Source organism: Carya illinoinensis, chromosome 7, assembly GCF_018687715.1.
Source record: "Carya illinoinensis cultivar Pawnee chromosome 7, C.illinoinensisPawnee_v1, whole genome shotgun sequence".
Taxonomy (NCBI): Eukaryota; Viridiplantae; Streptophyta; class Magnoliopsida; order Fagales; family Juglandaceae; genus Carya; species Carya illinoinensis.
In genome coordinates, this window is record NC_056758.1 from 17,786,506 (window position 1) to 17,810,184 (window position 23,679).

The window sequence follows — 23,679 nt, forward strand, 5'->3', positions numbered from 1 at the left end:
CAAAATTTTAGGGCTCATCTTAATAGCCACGTACGCCTAAAGTATGTCCAGACTGTCTCCTAACAAATTTCGAATTTAGACTTCTTGCAGTTTCCTTTTGTGATTTTTTTCTTTCCTTTCTTGATCCAAATTGCTCTCAAATCTCATTAAGCTCCTCCTTTAAATTTGACTGGGCTTTGACTTACTATTTTATAAACTCTGAAAGTAAACATAAAGATTAAGAGTATTCCAACATAAATAGAAACTCAATTCAAGAAGATACATTAATTTCTATGATTTCTATTCATATTTTAACATTTTAATCTAATAATAAGGTATTTAGAGTGCATTTTTGCACACTTATCACACCCCCTAACTTACTCATTTCTAGTCCCTAGCAATTTTCATGTCCAAAATAATGAAAGAGACCAAAGAAAATCACACATAAAGACCATCAAGTCCCACTTTCCAAATTCGTATATCAAAACAATTTCAAGAATTCAATAACCCTACCACAAGCAATCCACTTATAGCCATCCACAAAGTGTGTGTGTGTGTGTTTTCTAAATCATAATCATCTTACCACTAATTTTGACACATGCAACATCAAGAATATCTCAAGCGAAAGGTTCAACTCCATAACTCACGGGTATAAAAGTGTTTTATGTAAGAATTCTCTCTATGGAGTTGACAAAGGGTGTATACACACTCTAATGGGGAATTAGGCAATTATATACAAGCAACAAGCAAACATTGATCTTATGATAGGAATACGAACAAATGAGACTTCCACCAGTCTTTTCAACAACTTACTTAGGATCAGAATAGTCAACATAAAAGGTTGTAATGTGGTTTGGGTTTGGGGCTATATGAAAAAAAGAAAAAAAAAAATGGATTAAAAACTTCCGAGTACATACATAGGAAATTTTATTAAATATCTCAATAAACCACACTTCTCACTTGATGTACTCTCAAACTTTTCAGATCATCAAATAATAATGTTTTTCCTTCTTCTTCCTCTTCTCTTTTTTTTTCAACAATTTAATGGACAAACACATGCCACTTTGATATTATTTCCATTTCTACCAACCTTTTCTTCTTTTTTTTTTTAAGCTCACTCAATTGAATACTTTACAACTTTTACTCTTCTCTTTTTTTTTTTTTTTTCCTCTTTTTTTAATTGAAAATTATAAAATAAAATAAAGAAAATACAAATTCCGCACCTAGTATACACTTGGAAGTAAAAAGGGTAGAAAAATTAATGTATAAGTTATACTCCAATGTGGAGAGGTATGGATTATATGGGCATTTGAAAAGAAAAAGTTACATGTGTTTATTGGCTCACAGTTGGCTACTAGGGGTCTATGACGGAAAGGGTTAGCTTGAAAGGCTCAAACGTTGATCCTAAGTTGACTTTCGCCATATCCCAAATATATCTATCATCCCACAAACCATGTAATAATATGCTCAAAAGTAGTGCCCAATTCAACAGATCAATTAATGCTTGTCATAATTTACTACATTTGTAGGCTCTCAATCTTCTCCAAACTCACATGAATACTAAAACAAAAGAGTTCTCTATCTACATGTGTCAAACAACCATCTTACCACAAAACTTGGATGAGTGCATTAAGGATTCTGTGAATCCTTCAGCAAAAATGATTATGGTGATTTTGGTGAATTCACGAACATGGTTATGAATGAGAATGAGTACACATGTGAAAAGGATACACGTGTGATGAAAATTTAAAAACAATTGACACATGAAAATATGTCACAGAGTTCCAACAAACATTTTAAATATTGAATTTGCACCATCACCCCCCAACTTAAATGAAACATTGTCCTCAACATTTAAAAATCAAAATTGAATGGGGAGTAACTGAAAATGGTAAAATACACCTAATGAATGACATGGGTAGCTCACTAAGCACTAAAGATGATAACCTGAAATGACAAAATGAAACTAACCTACAAATAAAGGCAATGAAAACAACAGCAAACAAAAAGGAAAAGAAAGAAAATAAAAGAAAATAAAAACAAAGCAAAACAAATAAAGAAAAACATACACGGGTGGTGTAGTTAAAGTTCATAGACCGGATCCACAAGTGGGATGTCTTCTACTTCCGGAACTTGCCTATCAATTAATATTTTAAGGCGTTGACCATTTACTTTAAAGATCCAACCATCCTTAGGATCTTCAATTTCTACCGCCCCATTTTCAAAATATTTTTCACTATATCCAAAATCATATAAGTATATTCAGTCATTAGGTTCAAGCCTCTTCCTAAGAATATTTTTATCATTAAACGTTTTCATTTTAATCTTATAGACTTTAGACTTAAACAAAGATTTCAATTTAACTCTTGATACTTTCATACTTAAAGGAATCTGTTTTCCACATTTCTTAAGCAACTCCTCAAATTTCTGTTGCCAAGCCTGTGTGTCATAATCCTGAGTTTCATAAAAAACAATACAAATATATATAACATCAGATAAATCACTAATAGTATCAAACTCAGAATTCACAAGAGAATATTAAAGGGGATCAAAATAATGAATTGTGTAAACTCCCTTGTCTATGAGTGCGTCAATCATGAACATTTGGTGGCACTCGTCATCTGTTGGCTGTTTCTCAATATGGAAAATGTTGTCCTCCATGGTCATATTTCCAAAAGATAGCTTCATCAACCCATTACTACAATTTATAAGTGTATTAGCTGTAGCAAGAAAATGTCTACTTAATATGAGAGGAATCTTAGAGTTAGATTCAATAACTGATTGAGTGTCCAAAATTAAGAAATCAATAGGATAATAAAACTTGTCAATTTAGATCAAAACATCCTCAACTATCCCTCTCAGTTTCTTAACTGAACGATTAGCCAACTGAAGCACAACAGAAGTAGACTTAATTTCACCCAAATCAAGTTACAAATCAATGGAATAAAGCATCAAATTAATACTAGCTCCTAAATCTAGCAAGGTTTGTCCAAACTCATGATTTCCAATACTACATGCAATCATTGGACAATCAAGATCCTTGTACTTAGGAGGAATTCACCGCTCAATTAGAGCACTAATTTGATCTGTCAGAAATGTTGTCTTCTTAACATGATGTTTTCTCTTAACTTTACACAAATCTTTAAAAACTTTTGCATAAATTGGAACTTGTTTAATAACATGCAAAAGAGGAAAGTTAATCTTTACCTGCCTGAGGTTCTCTAAGATATCATTACTAGCATTCAAAGTTCGCATACCAGATCTTAAAGTTTGAGGAAATGGTACCTTAACTGGACTCTTGATTACCTCGGCTTACTTGGAGAACTCGGTACTATCATTGGTTTGTTCATCTTCAACATCCTCTAACTTATCAGTTGTTAGAATGTGTAAGGACTTAGCACTTCTTGTCATAATCGCATTGATCTATTTCAAATTTTTTTGTGCCATATGTTGACCTTGGGGTGTGGATTGAGCTTGAGAAGGAAACTTGACATGCTCATTCACACTAAAGGAGCTTATTATCTTAGATATATGACTCTTGTTTTCTTCAACAACCTGCATAATCAAAGATTCAGATTTTTGATTAGTTTTACTCTGTGCCTCAATAAATGCATGCAAATTATCTTCTAAGGGGCTCCTAGAAGATGAAGGTGCAGGATATGATCTAGGGGGGTTGTGCAGGCTGCTAGTTTTCAGATTTTCAACTAAAATTAGGGTGTCTACGCCACCCAGGATTGTAGGTATCAAAGAAAGGTGCAACATGCTTCATGTACATACCTAAAGCATCACATTGTTCCTCATATATCCCTCTCATCTCAGGAAATGTGGGACATTCTTTGACAAGATGATCTACTCCGCCACACACAAAACATGGTCCAAAAGACTTTGTATGATTAACCACGTGTGTTGGCTTTAAGTCCTTAGTCTTTAAAACCTCTAACTTCCTAGTGAGCATCTCAACCTTAGCCTTTAGATTATCCTCTTCCCTAATATGATAAATTCTACCACCATTTAGGTTTCCTACAGGTCGTGATCTATTTGTGCTCTTAGTAACACTAGGCACAGTCCAAGTGTGAGCTTTTTCAGCAAGCTCATTGAGGTATTCTATAGCCTCATCAGGATCTTTTTATAAGAACTCACTATTGCACATCATCTCCACAAATTGACGCTCTCTAGGTGTAAGTCCCTCATAAAATTAGTTCACTAAGCGCCAATTCTCATACTCATGGTGAGGACACATACTCAATAGCTCCTTAAATCTCTCCCAAGACTGATACAAAGTCTCACTGTCCTTTTGTGTAAAAGTTGAGATTTACCTTTTTAAAGCATTGGTCTTATGTTGGGGAAAGTACTTATTAAATAAAACCTAAGTCATCTCATTCAGATCATGGTCTCAGCAAGTATAACCAACTCTAAGCTCTATTCTTCAAAAAGAAAGGAAAGAACTTAAGTCTCACAATGTCATCAGTTGTATTTTAACTATGCAAAGTCGCAACTACTTCCTCAAACTCCCTAATATACACATATGGATTTTCATTTTTCAAGCCATGAAAATTAGGGAGTAACTATATCATCCTGTTTTAAAATCCAATTGGCGAGTACTAGCTAGAAACCTGATGCATGATGGTGTGGCTGTGCATGTTGATAAAGGGTTAGAATTGCATAATTAAGTTGTTTAAATGAGTGATTTATTTTATCAAATAAAGATTGAACACTTAATTATGCATCAAATTCTAATATTGAATATCAAATTAATTGATGCCAATATTTTTGCACATCAAAGTCTCATATTTGCCCTTGAAATACTTAAAATATAATATCATTTCATTTATATATTGTAGGGCATTTATGGAAGGAAAGAAAGAATGGAACCTATGAGGAAATAGAAGAATTGATTATGGTTTTATGGAATCTCATCTAATAGAGATCAATTGCACTTCACTCGGACAGCCAACAGCAGGAGCACGCCGAACATATCATGCTAGACACAGCACGTTGCAGTAGAGTGGGGCTGGTTTATTTTATTTTTCACTCTCTTCTTGTTGGAGACCTTCGTGCAGCAAGAAAACTCACACATGCAGCATCACATGGACCACAGCAGCTCACACATGCAATAAACCTGCAGCAACAAACACAGCAGACAACACACACTTGGAAAGCAAGGAAACTCACACATGCATCATCACGTTGGACACTCGGACGTGCAGCAGGTCAGCAAAAGAAAAAAGAAGCAGCTGACCTTCAACTTTGACAGAGCAAAACAATGCGTTGGCACCAAATGGAGATGAAGTGCTGAGGCGTTGAGGATTATTCTTTTTGGGATTACTTTTTTCGTTCAGACAGTTTGGCTTTTCAGTAGCTTTTGGCATGTGAATTTTCTTTTGGTTCCAAACCTCAGGGTCGGTGGGGTGTAAGACCTTTGGGCGGCTGGTTTCATATTTATTTTCACCTGGTTTTACACTCTTAGGCGACCTTTGGGCAGCTGGTTTCATATTTATTTTCACCTGGTTTTACGTTCTTAGGCAGATAGCAGGCAGCTACAGTTTTTTTTTTCCTTCTTTCTTTTCGTTCAGCATTTTTTTTATTTTTTTCTTCCGTTAGCCGTTTGGAGAGTTGGAGTGTTTAGTTTCTTTTTTTTGCTTCAGAACAAGGCGCGAGGCGTTCTTATTTTAATCTTTAGTTTTAGTGTTGGACTTGTTTTTTATCTCGTAGTTTTATTTCTACATACTAGTAGGCGGCTTGCTTTGGATTACTCACTTTGTTTTCGTTGGAGACGTTCGGCGCAACAGGAGTTTTTAGTTTATTTCTTTTCTTTTTCGTTTAGACCCTTGGGCGGCTGGTGTTGGTTTTATTCATTCTTGTTTTTTTTTCATTTTAGACAGAGGAGCAGAGGAGAGTTTTATTACTTTTTTTGTTTTGCATTTTGGATTTCACGGCTGGAGGCTTTCGTCCAGGCCGAGGGTAGAGTAGTCTGCAGTTTAATTTCTTTTCTTTTCGGTTAGACGAGAAGTGGCTGGTATTATCTTTCTTTTCACTTTGCATTTTCATTTGAGACGCAGTGGCTTGTTTATTGTTTTTTTTTCGTTTGTTAGTTTAGACGCAGGTCGGCTAGAGAGTAGCAGACCTTAGGTCGCAGCTCTCTTCCTTTTTTCTTCATTTATTTTTCTGTTGTTTCCTTATTCTTTTCCAGAGCAGAACCGGTTTGGCGTCTTTTATTTTTTTTCCCTTTACCTTTCGATTTCATGATTTGGGAGTTTAGCTTTTAGTTTCCTTTTCATTTTACATTTGAGAACCGGGCAGCATCTTTTTTTTCTTTCTTTTTTTCATTTTCTGCAATTTACTTTTGTGGTGGCGCTCAGTTCTTTTTTTATTTTAGATTTTTCTTGTTCTCATATTTTATCATAACTCAACTTAGATTTATTTTTATTGTTAGAAATATCATGTGTAACTAATTTTTAAAACTTGGGTTGTGGAGTGAGACTTAATTTATTTTGAGAATCTAGTTTAATGCAATATTTTGTTGTTGAATGTTGATTTCACTACGTTACTAGTTGGATTTAAATTAAAAATAGATTGTGGCTCTTGCTCTTGTTTTGTTGTTGACGTAAGGCACAACAAAAGCTTGAAAATTATCAAGGCCTCTCTCAGTTGTTTGTTAATGTGTGTTTGGCTAGTAAAGTAGAGAATCCCTTAGGAAAAGATTGCAAATTAAAACTTGAGCTTATCTTTTTATCTTCCGATTATCAATGCCTTGATTGTGTTGTTAATCGAGAAAATTATCTAGAATCCAAAATAAAGAGAGTCTCAAATCCAACACAAGTGTTTGTTAATTTTCCTTTTTGATTAGAAACTCTAATTTCAATTTCGATTATTTTTTTTGCATTGCATTTTAATTTTATTTTCATCTCTCATACTTGATTCATTTGTTACTCAAAAATCTCATATACGCTTTGATAACCCTTTGTCCCTATGGAATACGATTCTGGACTAATCTTTGATACAACTTGACACTTCTACACTTGGAAGCACATTCGAGACCGAGTCACATGTAGAGTGGAGGTAATCCTAAAGGGTCCTAGTGGGTTGATCTTCGTGTTCACTCATTTTCTCAGAATTAGAAAAATTAGACTCTGACTCTAACACGGGTCTACAAGCAAACCGACCCAATGCATCTCTATACCTGTGCATGCAAGGTAGAGAAAAATGTAACACTAAAAAAAACTACAAAAAATAAAATAAAATAAAATAAAGATGCAGCAAACTAAAAGAGGGAACGAAGTTACCGCCTTTACAAACTGCTAAAATGAAAAACTATCTCACAATTCTTTTACCGTCTCTCCAGCAACGGCGCCAAAATTTAATTACGCGCAAAGAATAACATGGTAGTTGTAGCACAGCTTTGGGGTGCCGATTCTACAAGGAGACCATTTAAAAGAATAGCAGAATAAATAAATAAAAACTAAAGAAAAATAGTAAATAAGTAATAGAGAACAAAAATTAATTTTAACTACAAATTAAAGTGAAGCAAAGTGATTAACGAAAAAAGTACTCAAATTTGATGAACAGTAGAGCATCAGGAATCTCTTGCACAAATCCGATATTTTAATTATCTTAATTCATTGGATAACTCAATTAGAAACTCAATTCCCGAAATTTCCAATCAGAAGGTATAGATTTATAAACCAAAATTAAATCAAATATAACCTTTTAAAAAATCATTCACTACTTTTAAAATACATAAATTATTATCTTTATTGAGAAAATTCAACGACGACAATATACTCAGTGAGTGATATTCCAGCAAAAAATTAAATCAATATAAATAAATAATTGATCCAAACATAATCAAAGAACTAATCCATTCAATAGAAAAAGCATGACTGAATTCATAAATAGAATAAATTCTATGATTATTTAGAGAAGAAATCATCAACAATGAATTGAGAATGATAAAACAAAAGAGTTTTAGCAATTGAAAATTAAATACATGAATTAAAAATAAATTAGAAATACTATCCAAGGTACAAGTTCATCCCTATCCCTACTTGAGAATTCAATTACCCATAAATATAATGGACAACAAGAATCTCCAGAGAAAGATGAAACAAATGGCGGCCATGGAAGTAATTTTTTCCTCTCTTCAAATCTACTTCTTGTGTCTTTCTTCCCTTATTTTGTGCTAATGATATGCTTATATAGGGTAGGAAACAAACCCTAATATTTTCTTAATTTTTGCATAAAAATATCGCCTAAATTTTAGGACTCATATTGGCAACCACGTATGCTTAAAGTATATCCAGACTGTCTCCTAGCAAATTTTAAATTTGGACTTCTTGCTGTTTCTTTTTGCGATTTTTTTTTCTTTTTTTTTCTATCCAAATTGCTCTCAAATCCCATGAATCTCCTCATTTGAATTTGACTGGGTTTTGACTTGCTCTTTTATAAATTCTGAAATTAAACATAAAAAAACTACTTAAGAGTATCCCAACGTAAATAGAAACTCAATTCAAGAATAGACATTAATTCCTATGATTTATATTCACATTTTAATATTTTAATATAATAATATGGTATTTAGAGTGCACTTTCGCACACTCATCAACATTACAAGATCACTTACAATATTTTATACACTGTTTTAGAAATCTTACAATGTCACCAATTTTTTGCAAAGGCTTCCAAGTGTATTTTTGGGTGTGGTAAAGTGGAGTATTTGGGACATATTATTTCAAAGGGGAGAGTACAAGCTGATCAACAAAAGATTGAGACTATGCAAAATTGGGTAGTACTTAAGAACCTCAAAGCCTTGAGGGGGTTTCTAGGGCTCATGGACTACTATCAAAAGTTTGTCCAAGGTTATGGAAGCCTTGCTGCACCCCTCACAACCTTGTTAAGGAATGATGCTTTTTGCTAGACAAAGAAGGCCCAAAAAGGTACATATTAATCAATGTGCTTTGAAATATTTATTGGAGCAAAGGGTCAGGACACCAGCACAGCAAAAATGAGTCAACAAGTTACTAGGGTATGATTTTTCTATTGAATTCAAAAGTGGAAAAAACCAATGCGGTAGCTGATGCACTATCAAGATTACCCTAATCAGAAAACCCAAACACAAACCCCAAATCAGCAAATTCTCCAACAAATCCAGATCCAACCACCAACTAATCCAACCACAAACACCCAAAGCACCCTTCAAACACCCATCACGAACGAGATTAAACCAAAACAATGAACCTCCAAGCAAACAGTATGATGCAAGCTAAATGGTTAGAGGAATTGAAGAGATATTACCATCAAAATCCCTTGTTGCAAAAGCTTATCAGCCTCTACCATTAAGGGACCCTAGACCCAACTTTGTACCAATTCTGAAATGATCTTCTCTTTTATAAGGGAAGATTGCATATGGGAACTCTAGTGCCCTTCCAGCAACAGATCCTGCATCAACTCCATAGCATCCCATAAGGGGGTCACACATGAGTGCATAAAACAAATGCAAGAGTGAAAAGGGAATTTTTCTGGCCTGGACAGCGTAGTGACATCCGAGCCTTCATCAAAGAATGTGATGTGTGCCAAAAGAATAAGGTTAAAACATCCACCCTACAAGGTTGCTTCAACCTCTTCCTATAACATAGAGGAATTGGGAAGACATTAGCATGGATTCATAAAAGGGTTGCCACCCTCAGGAGGGAAAAGAGTTATCATGTTAGTAGTGGACAGGTTAAGTAAGTACGCTCATTTGTTGTCACTCACACATCCATACACAACTTTAACAGTAGCTAGACTCTTTATAGAAAATATATTCAAGCTACATAGGATGTCACAGACAATTGTAAGTGACAGAGATCTCATATTTACAAGCCAATTTTGGAAGGAGTTGTTTAGGATCTATGGGACATATATGCTCATGAGTTCAGCCTATCATCTTTAAACAGATGGTCAAATAGAGGTAACAAACAAAACACTAGAATGTTATTTATGATGCTTTTCTAGTGACAGATCCAAAGATTGGACACGATGGCTATCCCTAGCAAAATACGTCAACAACACCTCAAGACATAGTTCAACACAGATCTCGCCATACGAGGTTGTATAAGGACAACCCCCACCACGGCTACTGCCTACGAGCCAGCGTCATCTCGTGTACAGTTAATTGAGGAGGAGTTAAGGAGTCACGATTTTATAGCCAAGTTGGTTCGCAAGAATCTACATGAGTCATAGAACAAAATGAGATAGTATGATGATAAACTCAGAACTAATAGAGAGTTCAAAGAATGAGAGTGGGTTTACCTAAGATTAAGGCTGTATAGACAAATGATGGTGGCGATGAGGAAGAATTTGAAGATTTCACCAAGATATTACGGCCCTTTCAAGATCCTCTAGAAGGTGGGAAAAGTAGCATACATATTAGATTTGTCCCAAGAATCACAAGTATTCCCAACCTTTCATGTATTGTGCCTTAAAAGGAAGCTCGAAGCCCAAGTGCAACCAATACCACAGCTTCCCCGAGTCAACCACGACGGAGCCCTAGCTCATGAACTAGAATAGGTACTATAGCAATGACTTGCAAAAATAGGGCATCGTGCCAAAGTCAAGATCTTGGTACAATGGAAAGGAGCAATAGCAAAGGATGCCACTTGGGAAGATTTGGAGGAGTTGCAAAGGAGGTTTCCCGATTTTGTGGACAAAAATCCTTTGAGAATTGAGCATTGTTTGGTGTGGCAGAGAATGAGCAAAGTGGTCTGAAGGGTTATTAGGAGCCTTATGAGTTTATATGTACTCGGTTAATATGTAATTTCTTATGGGTATCTCGATAATTCTCACGTGTCATGGGTTGGGTCAGTTATCCTAGACTTAGTCAAGAAACTTATCTGTTTAGTGTAAGGCCATGTTGGACCGCGATTAGATAATGGGTCAGTCAGTTATTATTTTAGTTATAGAGTCTATGTTATAAATAGCAATCCCTATTTACAAGTTTAATCAATGAAAATTGCATGTTCACCCAAGTGAGTGTGTGGAGGTTTTAGTCCTCAAATAACCAGAGTTCTTGTTTTATTTTCATTTACAAAATCTGGGCTCCACTTCACAATGAGTATGATTTATTTAGTGGATTTGTAGAAATTTAAAAGGATTGTGTTTGGATCTGCCTTACTTTCGTCTATATGGGAATCATTTTTTTGCTAAACAGGCACAAATTTAAGCAAAATCTATGTGGCTTTCATTTTGGTCTCATGCATATGCGTGTGATGCAGTTAATTATTTTGCAAGAATTAAGACATCTTGCAATCAGAGAAGAGAAAAAAAAAATGCATACCCAAGAGAAGACAAGATTCAAAAGAAGGAGCATCAATTGAGGCCAACCAAAATGTTTGTGGAAAAGTGAGGAGCAGAAATTGAAAAGACGAAGAAGATGAGGGAGACGGCTTCTGGAAAGTTAAAAATCAAATAAGGACAAAACAAATAGAATCATAGTGATAAAGGGTTAGAATTGCATAATTAAGTTGTTTAAATGAGTGATTTATTTTATCAAATAAGAATTGAATACTTAATTATGCATCAAATTCTGATATTGAATGTCAAATTAATTGATGCCAATATTTTTGCACATCAAAGTCTCATATTTGCCCTTGAAATACTTAAACTATAATATCAATTCATTTATATATTGTAGGGCATTTATGGAAGGAAAGAAAGAATGGGACCTATGAGAAAATAGAGAAGTTAACTATGGTTTTATGGAATCTCATCTAATAGAGATCAAATGCACTCATTCGGAAACATGCAGACCAACACATGCAACCATGCAGCAGACCAACACATGCACACATGCAGAAAAGTGCAAACACATTTGGACTCACACATGCATGCACACATGTACACATGCAGACCAGTTCACACATCATGACAGCAACCACTCATTCGGATCACACCAACTCACACATGAAGAAAGAAGACCCTTCGGACAGCACTCATTCAAAATGCACACATGCAGAAAACATGGGACCAACTTACACAAGCAGACCAGCAAATCATTCGGATGCACACATGCAGGAACACAGCACGTTGCAAACGTTGTACAGCAGCAAAACAAACTCATTCGGACCACATGGACAGCACACATGCAGCAGCTAGACGTGCAGGAGATCAGTTATGTGCTGCTGGAAGCTTTTGGCATGTGAAGCTGAGAGATGGAAGCACGTTGAAGATAGCAGAATGCTGGAATTCACAGATGAACATGCAGCAACAAACCCACCTAGATAGCACACAAACGGAAAGCACATGGCAAGGTGGTCTACGGAAAGCACATGGCAAAGTGGTCTACGGAAGGCATCAACCTGAACGTGCAGCAGCAGAGTTTTATTTCTTTTTCTTTTTTCATGTGGATGGGAAGCAGCAACAGCAAGAGATGTGACGCCCCCAAGTCCCCACGCACGGACACGGGGGGAATCAGCAGCAGATAGGGGGCAGTTTTTTGCTGGTCTTTCTTTTCATACGCTAAGGAGTTGGAGAATTTTATCTCTCTTTTATTTTCAGCATAGTAGTAGAGTAGATGTGACGCCCCCAAGTCCCCACGCACGGACACGGGGAAATCGAGACGTCCGGATGATGACATCACGGGTCACCACCCTAACGACGTGTGCCAAATATGTGTAAAAGCAACAAATGTGCAAGGGAAACGCAGCGGATAAAGAAAGTCAATAACTAAGTACCAGAATTTTTCTTAATATAATACAAGCTGTTTAAAACATATATAAATAAAATATTACAAAACACGAATATAGTTTTAAACCAAATACAAAACATAACATCAGCAACCCGGCGGAGCCGCATCCTCGGGCTCAGCCTCCTCCTCCTCATCCTCGAACTCTGCACCAAAAGCTACGGAACCAAAAATGGTACCGCAGGTAAGTAAAACTCAAACACCACTAGATAAAAACACATAGAACTCAAACAACATGGATGCAAGAAAAGCCAAAGCACATGTCCCGCAAAACCACAATTTTACCACGCACGCCAAAAAAACCCATTTGGCCCAATAAAAACATATCCTTAAAAACCAAGCCTCGCCATTATCCAAGATAATGGCCCAAACCACCATTTTCCCAGAAAATGGATCAATGCCTCGAAAACCACCATCGCCATTTTTCCAAAAAATGGCCCACATCCGAACACCATAAAAACAAACCGGTTATGCATGCACCATGATCTCCCCTAGGGATCATCCGCACACCCTGGCTCCGTGCCACACCACAGGTAACGACTACGCATGTGACACCTAAACGAGCGATGCCCAGACTCGCGGCCCGCGCGTACCTGGCCAGGCCATCCTCTAGCCCTCGCCAGCGAAGGGCCACGGAGTCGGTAAGTAGAGCGATGCCTAGACTCGCGCCCAGCGCGTACCTGGCCGGGCCATCCTCTAGCCCCGCTCCTGTTGTCGCCCAGCGACAACTCAGGAGACATCACTCAGTATTATCCACTCCCGAGTGACCAGAGGAGCTCCACCGAGATAATAACCCATCCCGGCTTGGACTCGTGAGACACACGCACCCGAAAATCCATTCACGCCAGCAAAACAGGATTTCTCAAATAAAATAAAATACACGTGCATGCACCATGCAAATGCAATTATCAATGCACAAAACAAACAACCAACCATAAAACAATAAATCAAGCAACTCTGTCCTCCATCCATCCGACCTTCGAACTCCTCGGACTCAGTCCAGAATCAACCAACCAGCAGCAATAAATAAATTGAATGAGCAATATATATTTAAATCTGAAAATAGGGTTTGGAAAATACTTACAACGCTATATGGTATTTTTAGAAAGCTTGCGGCGTTGCAAACGGCCAAAGAAAAGCAACGTAACAGTGTAATTTGCACTGTTGCCGTGGGTAATAAATTACCCATTTTCGAACGGGGACAAACCAAGGCACGAAATTGATAGGGAATGGTCTTGAGATATTTATGAAGCTAAAGGAAATGAGTTTTGGCCGTGGGTGGTGGTGGAAATGGCGGTCGAAGGCCAAAAAGGGGCTGAACGGAGTTGAGCTCGTGGGAGCTGCTCCGGCAACGGATCGAGGTCGGAAATGGGTGGTTTAGGTCGGCAAGAGGTAGGGGAAGAAGCTGTGAAAAGATGGTGGCCGAAGGTGGTGCGACGGCGCCGGAAACGGTGAAAAACCGTATGGCTTGGAGGAGCTCATGGTGGCTAACAGTGGCTCGGATGGAGGTGAAACTTGGTGGGGATGTTCACCGGTGAGACGGGAAGAAAACTAGGTGGGTGGTGTAGGCCACGCCGTCGGCGAGCGGTGGTTCTGGGCTGCGAAAGCAACCGGCGACAGGGGCAAAAACGGAGCAGGTGCAGTGACTTCCGGCGGCTCTCGAAAGCTAACGGCTGGTCCGATGGCTCTGAAAATTGGTGGGGATGATCTCTAGTGGAAGGGGAAGAGAATGGTGGTGACGGTGCACCAAACGGTGGCCGGACGGCGGAGAACTGGGCGGTCAAAGGGGCGGCGACGGGAAGGAGAAAAACAGGTTGTTCGGCGTACGCGGGAGAGAAAGGAGAAGAAAGAAAAAGAAAAGAAAGAAAAAGAAAGAAAAAGAAGGAAAAAGAAAAGGAAAAAGGGAAAAAGAAAAAGAGGAAAGAAAAAAAATGAGGTCCAATCCTCACTCCGGAGACCAAAAACTGATCCACCGAAAACGATATTAAAAACCGTAAAACGACTAAAATAAATTAAACACAATATCAAATAAATTAAAACCAATTTAAAATACATTAATTTAAAATAAATAAACCAATATATTAATTAAATTAAAAACAACCCTTCAGTGAAAATACACGTAAAAACGGGTCATTACATCCTCCTTCCCTTAAAAACAAATTTCGTCCCCGAAATTTGCAAGATCAACCACCAGCGCCAAAAAGATACAGGATACAACTCTGAATATAACTGAGAGATACATATCATCGACAAATCCCAATAAATCCAATGGTTATTATCTTCACACCATAAATTACTAATATCCACGAAGTCTCTGCTTTACCTTTCAAACTTTCATCCCATTCCAACTTTGGTAACTTAATAGCCACTTCCAAAGTTAACCATCCATAAACCAAATTGCACGATCAAAAGATTAATCTCCCATTAAAACTTTGAATCACTACTAATCCTTCAAAATCAACACAAAATGTTGAACTTCTAAGAATCTCCAAAAATCATGCTTTCGCGCGCACTCTGATAACTCACCAACATACATAAAGGCTATATCCTCAAAAATTAATATCATGAAGTACAAGCTCAATCCACACCTAACCACAAGAAAACGTTTACCACATTTTCATAGAAAATCATATACTTCCAAAAACCACAAATCTCCACTCATTCCTCAGTTGGCCATCGCTGCCCTAAACGAAAACCAACATTCCGCAAAAATACATCCATTGATTGATGATGGAAACCTACTAATCAACCTCCAGGCCCCAATTTGCAAACACATAACATCATCCCAAAATACACCTGTCTCTTCTAAAGATAAGGAACATCTCCAAAAGGCCTAAATCCTTCCCAGCCAACCAACGAGAGCACCTATAACCTCTATCCGATATCCCACACTTCAAGCTCATTTCCTATATTTTGAATAACATCTAATCTTGCAATAACTAACTCACCATAAACTACCATTGACTTCACCTAGACATAATCGAAACGCTCTTGGTAACTCACCCACCTACTTGTACTCTCAAAAACTCTAGTTTTAGCACAACTAATTTCTTCATAGCACTTCACAAATAAATCTCAAGACAGGCCATACTGTTTAAATCTTCAATCCATCAAAAACTATTAAACAACACTCATGGATCCTACTGCTTTATTACTTCATACAACACACATGGTGACCTAAAGATCTCTTTCAAGTTAAATAACCATATCCCCAATTCTCCCAATTGAATACTTGATCTCCAAAGAAAAGTATAGCCTCACCAATTTAAATTCCTATGACTTCAAGTCGCAATTAATTCTCAAGATGAATACAACAATCGTTTCAAACCATCATTCCAATGGGTAACCCGATTCGACTGTACATTCCGTTCAACTTACCAAACGACCCAGAGCCAAAATCTCTTGAATTTAATATTATCACACAGATTCCTCTTCAACTCCTACCAAGCCAAAAATTGCTGAAACTAGGACCAGCACTCCCCGGAATCCATACGCACTTACCATTACTACTCATCGATCTCATGCACTCTTAGCCAACACCAAAAATCATTCAAACGTACAAGTGATCCATTATCACATTTCCATCACCTAGACTTATATCCTCAACTCAACAAGAATCATTCCTGAATCTACTCAACTTATATCCTTAAATCAGCAACTAGCCATTGCTTAAAGTTTGGTACCGAGAATGACCTTAAACTTGTTAAGAATCCATTCCCAAAAGTCTACGGATCGTATAGCCTCAAATTCAATCGTATTCAATACCAACACAAAATCTACTATTTCCAACACCCTGATGGACCTATATCTTTCGAATCAATAGAATCATTTCCTAAAATCTGCCACTACAACCTCGAGTTAACAATAATTATTTTCTAAACTAGCTCGATATCTTCAATCCTCAAAGAAATACACGAAATAGATCATTACCGCTAATCCTCAAAGAAATCTACTCTAGAAAAAATTTTCATATCAATAACTCAACTCTAATCAACCCCATTTTAATGGTTACAACTAATCACTCACAGAGTAGATCAAGCTACAACACTAATTCTGTAAAACTAAGAACTCAAATCCAATTATAAATCAGTCCTTCAATTTTGCAATTCTAAAACCTTAAATCAAACAAGAATCATCTTCTGGAACCTCTAAGATCAAAGAACTTACATCCCATAAAAGAAAAATCAACTCTCAAATCCTTTAAATTCTAAAACATTAATAGATAATAAATCATTTTTTTGAAATTCTCAAGATTGGTAGCTTTAATCAAAAACATTCACCTTAAAAGCTTGTAAAATCTAAAGCCCCAATTGTCACCAAATTATTCATCCGAATCACGAAATCTAAAACTCGAAATTTAATTATTTCCCCCCCAAAGCTTGTCGAACCTAACACCTTAATTACCATAAACTTATTTTCCTAAAATCTATAAGGCCCCAAACTTTAAAACTTTAATGAAATTTCATAAAATCTATCCTTGAAATTTGTTGAACTTACAAACTACTACGCTATAGACCATTTCATAAACTCCTCGGAACTAAAGAACTCAATTATTCTACTTCCCTAAAAGATCACCCAGATCATGCCATGACTCTAGCATTCTGAGTCTCCGTAACCTCGCCTCCAACAGTACCAAGAGTCACTGCGTACATTCGAGCCCGAGCTAAATGCCTCTGGTTAGTTCTACCACTGCGACGAGCTCCACGACTTTCTTGAACTCGACTAGGGCACTCACGAGCAAAATGCCCCGTCTGACCGCATTCAAAACATTGATTACTACCCAGACGACACTCACCCTCATGAGCTTTATTACATTTGCCACAAATTGGAACTCGGCCTCCCATACGCACTCCCGAGGCTGTTTATGGTCGAGTCCCGGCCCGCTGAACAAACTTCTGAGGCGAACCCGAACTACTTCCTTCACCAGTAAAACTCCGCCTCTTTTGTCCTGAAGGGGAGCCCATATTCAGATTATTCTCTCGCTCTACAAGAGTGACCACATCCACTAAATCCTGAAAAGTGGATATCCGGTGGCTGACCACCATTCAACGTATATCAGAACATAGACCCTCCTGGAAACGCTCTGCCTGCATCTCCTCCGAGGCGATGAGGTGGGGAGCAAATCGCCCAAGTTCTATAAATTTTCAGACGTACTGTTCCACTGTCATGCCCCCCATTGGACCAAATTTGAGAACTCTCTTGCCTTTTGCTTCCTTACCGATGCGGGAAAGAAGCGGTCATTAAACTCTTTCTTGAAGCGCTGCCAGGTTACAGGGGCAAAAGACCCCAATTCTTAAACAAAATTCCCTTAAACACATCCTTAAAGTTCGCTGAACCTACACTCTCCTATCCTATAGCCTCGTTACATAAATTCTACAAAACCTTGACCTTAATCATCTTAAGTGACTTAAAGCTAATCCCTCTCCTCATTGTTACGTAAGTTCCTGCCTTACAAAGATTGCCTAAACCATGACATTCCCTTCAGACCTCAACATCATACAAGCAAACCACATCGCTAAAAATTCAAGCCTACTACACTAAATGTTCTTGCCTAATAATAGTATCCTTGATTATACCGTCTTCCTGCCACAACACAACATTTGACCCCCTTTAAGAAAAACAAATAAAACCAACAACATAAAACCAAAAAACTCAAACCAAACCACATAACGAGAAAACAAAAAAAAAGAAACCAGCATGCAATAACACAACTAAATAAATACATACAAGCAAATAAGCTCAAACAAATAAAACAATTAAAACATATTCAAAAGCAACTTTACTTAAAATAAATTTTAAAACACAACTTTAAAAACATTCTGGTACTACCTACGGGACATATGGTTTTACCCAGAGCCAAACCGCTCTGATACCACCTGTGACGCCTCCAAGTCCCCACGCACGGACACAGGGAAATCGAGACGTCCGGATGATGACATCACGGGTCACCATCCTAACGACGTGTGCCAAGTGTGTGTAAAAGCAACAAATGTGCAAGGGAAACGCAGCGGATAAAGAAAGTCAATAACTAAGTACCAGAATTTTTCTTAATATAATACAAGCTGTTTAAAACATACATAAATAAAATATTACAAAACACGAATATAGTTTTAAACCAAATACAAAACATAACATCAGCAACCCGGCGGAGCCGCATCCTCAGGCTCAACCTCCTCCTCCTCATCCTCGAACTCTGCACCAAAAGCTACGGAACCAAAAATGGTACCGCAGGTAAGTAAAACTCAAACACCACCAGATAAAAACACATAGAACTCAAACAACATGAATGCAAGAAAAGCCAAAGCACATGTCCCGCAAAACCACATTTTTACCACGCACGCCAAAAAAACCCATTTGGCCCAATAAAAACATATCCTTAAAAATCAAGCCTCGCCATTATCCCAGATAATGGCCCAAACCACCATTTTCCCAGAAAAATGGATCAATGCCTCGAAAACCACCATCGCCATTTTCCCAGAAAATGGCCCACATCCGAACACCATAAAAACAAACCGGTTATGCATGCACCATGATCTCCCCTAGGGATCATCCGCACACCCTGGCTCTGCGCCACACCGCAGGTAACGACTACGCATGTGACACCTAAACGAGCGATGCCCAGACTCGCGCCCCGCGCGTACCTGGCCGGGCCATCCTCTAGCCCCGCTCCCGTTGTCGCCCAGCGACAACTCAGGGGACGTCACTCAGTATTATCCACTCCCGAGTGACCAGAGGAGCTCCACCAAGATAATAACCCATCCCGGCTTGGGCTCGTGAGACACACGCACCCGAAAATCCATTCACGCCAGCAAAACAGGATTTCTCAAATAAAATAAAATACACGTGCATGCACCATGAAAATGCAATTATCAATGCACAAAAGAAACAGCCAACCATAAAACAATAAATCAAGCAACTCCGTCCTCCATCCATCTGACCCCCGAACTCCTCGGACTCAGTCCAGAATCAACCAACCAGCAGCAATAAATAAATTGAATAAGCAATATATATTTAAATTTGAAAATAGGGTTTGGAAAATACTTACAGCGCTATATGGTATTTTTAGAAAGCTTGCGGCGTTGCAAACGGCCGACGAAAAGCAACGTAACAGTGTAATTTACACTATTTGTGATGACCCGCTTTTAAGTGTATTTTCGCTGAAATAATTGTTTTATTTTAATTAATATATCAGATATTTTATTTTATTTTAATTGCGTTTTTAAAGTCGGTTTTTAATTTATTTTAATTTATTTGAGGTTGTGTTTTATTTCTTTTAGTTGTTTTTGTGGTTTTAATCTTTTTGGCGGTTTGTTTCTTTTTCCCGGAGTGAGGACTGGACCTCATTTCTTTTCACATCTTTTTTTTTTCTTTTTCTCTTTTTCCTTTTTTCTTTTTCCCTTCTTTTCTTTTTTCTTCTTTTTTCTTTTTCTCTTTCTTTTCTCTCTCCTCTCTCCCGCTCGATTCGGACCCCCCCCCCCCCCCGTGCTCTCTCTCTCTTCTCTCTCTCTCCCTACGCCGGCGTCACCTTCCCTAAGCCCTACCGCCTCCGTCCGGCCACCGTTCGGCCTCCCACCGGTCCCATTCTCTTCCTCTCCTTCCGGTCTACCTTCCCTCCAAAACCCACCCCCAACCGGCCGGCCATTTGGCCAGAAAAAGCTTCCAAAGGGCGCACGGATTTTGCTCCGATCCGCCGCCGTCGCTCCACCTCCGGCCACCATTTCTTCACCACTTCATCACCGACTCCTTGCCGTCCTAACCCACCTATTTCCGGCCTCCAACGACCACCGGAACAGCTCCTACAAGCTTAGTTTCCGTTTTGGGTAATCCGGCCATTTCCGGCCATTCCGCCGCCACCCACGGCCGTCCGTCACTTCCAATAGCTTCACAACCATCCCTAGACCATTCCCTATCAATTTCGTGACCTAGTTTGTCCCCGTTCAAAAGTGGGTTTTTCGGACCCACGGCCACAGTGAATTTTCACTGTGATGTTGCTGTTTTTCCGCCGTTTGCAACGCCTCGTGTTTTCTAAAATTGCCGTATAGCGCTGTAAGTATTTTCCAAACCCTATTTTCAGATTTAAATATATATTGCTCATTCAATTTATTTATTTACTGTTGTTGGTTGTTGATTCCGGACTGAGTCCGAGGAGTTTCGGGGGTCGGATGGATGGAGGACGGAGTTGCTTGTTTATTTGATTTATGATTGTTGGATTATTTTATTGTGCATTGTTATGGCATTACATGGTGCATGCACGTGTGTTGTGGGTTTATGAGAAAAGCCTGTGTTTTGGCGTGAGTGTGTTGCGGGTGCGTGGGTATCACGAGCCCAAGCCGGGATGGGTTATTATCTCGGTGGAGCTCCTCTGGTCACTCGGGAGCGGAATAAACTGAGTGATGTCCCCTGAGTTATCGAAAGCGATAATGGGAGCGGGACTAGGGGGTGCTTGGCTACGAACGCGCCGGGCGCGGAACCGGGCATCGGCCTACTCACCGACTCCGTGGCCCTTCGCTGGCGAGGGCTAGAGGATGCTTGGCTACGCACGCGCGGGGCGCGGAACTGGGCATCGCTCGTTGGGTGTCACATGCGTGGCGGTACTCTGCGGTGTGACACTGGAGCCAGGGTGTGCGGATGACCCCTAGGGGAGGTCATGGTGCATACGGTTAAAATTGGATAATGGTTTGAGATGTCATATGTGTCTTTTGGCGTGCGTGGAAAACTTGTGTTTTACGGGTTTGTGCATTGGGCATGTTTCATGCATCTTGTTTGAGTTATATGTGTTTTTATCTGGTAGTGTTTGGGTTTTACTTACCTGCGGTACCATTCGTGGTTCCGTAGCTTTTGGTGCAGGAGATGAGGTTGAGGAGGAAGAGGCTGAGCCCGAGGATGCGGCTCCGCCGGGTTGCTGATGTTATCTTTTTATTTGTTTAAAACTGTATTTGTGGTATATGTAATATTTTATCTATGTACGTTTTAAACAGCTTGTATTATGTTAAGAAAAATTCTGGTACTTAGTTATGACTATCTTATCCGCTGCGTGTTTCTCTGTACACTTTTGCTGCCTTGCACACACTCGGCACCCGTCGTTGGGGTGGTGACCCGGGTTGTCACCATCCGGACGTCTCAATTTTCCCCCTGTTCGGGCGTGGGGATTTTGGGGGCGTCACAGGTGGTATCAGAGCGGTTTGGCTCTGGGTAAAACCACAAGTCCCGTAGGTAGTACCAGAATGTTTTTAAAGTTGTGTTTTAAAATTATGTTAAGTATAGTTGTTTTATTTGTTTTATTTGTTTATGTTTGTTTGCTTGTTTTATTTAGTTATGTTTTGGCATGCGGGTTTCTTTTGTTTCTTGTTGCGTGGTGCTGTTTTGTTTTGTTGGTTTTATGATGGTTTTATTTGTTTTCTTAAAGGAGGGTCAAGAGTGGTATTGGGACAGAATTATGGGGAGACCAGGTAGACCAAGGAAAAATACTCAGGAACCGCAAGACAATACATCCAGGGATGACTCCATAGCCGAAGCAATTCGGCAGATGACGGAGTTCATGCAACAGAATATTAGGCCACAACAGGCAGGGCCTTGGCCACCACAAGGACCTTGGCCACCACAAGGGGGTCCTTGGCCACCATCAGGAGGGCCTTATCCACCATCAGGAGGGCCCTATCCACCGTCAGGAGAGCCTTGTCCGCCACAGGGAATGTATTGGCCACAACCAGGAGGTCCCTGGCCATATCAGGGAGGGCCTTGGATGTATCAAGGAGGGTCCAGTAGCATGGTGCAAGCCGGATGCACCTATGAGCGCTTCTTGGCGCATAGGACTCCACACTTCAATGGGAATGAGGATCCACTTCAGGCTGGGAAATGGATCAAGGATCTGGAGAAAACCTTTGAGGTGTGTGGATGCACTGAAGCACAACAAGTACTCTATGTCAGCTACCTCTTACAAGGTATCGCTTCTGATTGGTGGGATACCAGGAGGGTGATGTTGGAAGCTGAACTGGGATCTTTCGCTGCGGTGACCTGGCAGCGTTTCAAGAAGGAGTTCAATGACCGCTTCTTTCCCGCATCGGTAAGGAAGCAAAAGGCAAGAGAATTCTCTAATCTGGTCCAAGGGGGCGCAACAGTGGAACAATACGCCCGGAGGTTCATAGAACTGGAGCGGTTTGCTCCTCATCTTGTTGCCACAGAGGAGCTGCGAGCTGAGCGTTTTCAGGAGGGACTACGCCCTGATATACGCCGTTTGGTGGTCAGCCATCGGATATCCACTTTTCAGGAGTTAGTGGATGTGGCCACCCTTATAGAGCGGGAAAATAATCTGTGTATGGGATCCCCTTCAGGGCAAAAGAGGCGGAGTTTTTCTGGTGAAGGAAGCAGCTCGGGTTCGCCTCAGAAGTTTGTTCAGCGGACTGGAACCCGATCTCAAGCATCCTCCAGTGTTCGCATGGGAGGACGTATGCCTGTTTGTGGGGTTTGTAATAGAGCTCATGAGGGCGAGTGTCGCACGAGTAGCGGACCCCAGTGTTATCGGTGCGGTCAAGTGGGACATATAGTTCGGGATTGCCCCGTCAGAGCTCAAGGAAGCCGTGGAGGTAGACACGGTGGAAGAACCAACCCGAGACAAGCAGTGCAAGCCCGGGTTTATGCTGTCACGCCCGGAGAGGTGGACGATGAGGCACCAGCGACCCATGATGCTGGAGTAATCACAGGTATGGATTAATTTAATCTTTTAAGTTGGATTTATTTTTGGTATATTTGGTTTCTTCGTTGTTTTTTTTTGGATTTCATGGGTTGTGTGTTTGGTTCAGGAAGAGTCCGTTTGTATGAGTTTTATGCTTGTACTTTGTTTGATTCTGGTGCTTCACGATCGTTTGTGTCTTCCACATTTGCTCGGGTGTGTAATTTGGTCACGGAACCGTTGCCGAAGGCTATGGTAGTGGCGCTGCCCGACGGCGAGATGGTGTGGTGTTCCAAGGTTGCTATGGGATGCC

At 39.5% G+C, this 23,679-nt stretch overlaps 1 non-coding gene across 1 annotated transcript; it reads left to right on the plus strand.

The window, feature by feature from the left end:
* The first annotated feature begins 4,199 nt into the window (after positions 1-4,199).
* LOC122317584 lies at positions 4,200-4,307 on the plus strand. Its single transcript, XR_006244513.1, has one exon. It is a non-coding gene; the product is annotated as a small nucleolar RNA R71 (small nucleolar RNA).
* Positions 4,308-23,679: the final 19,372 nt, after the last annotated feature.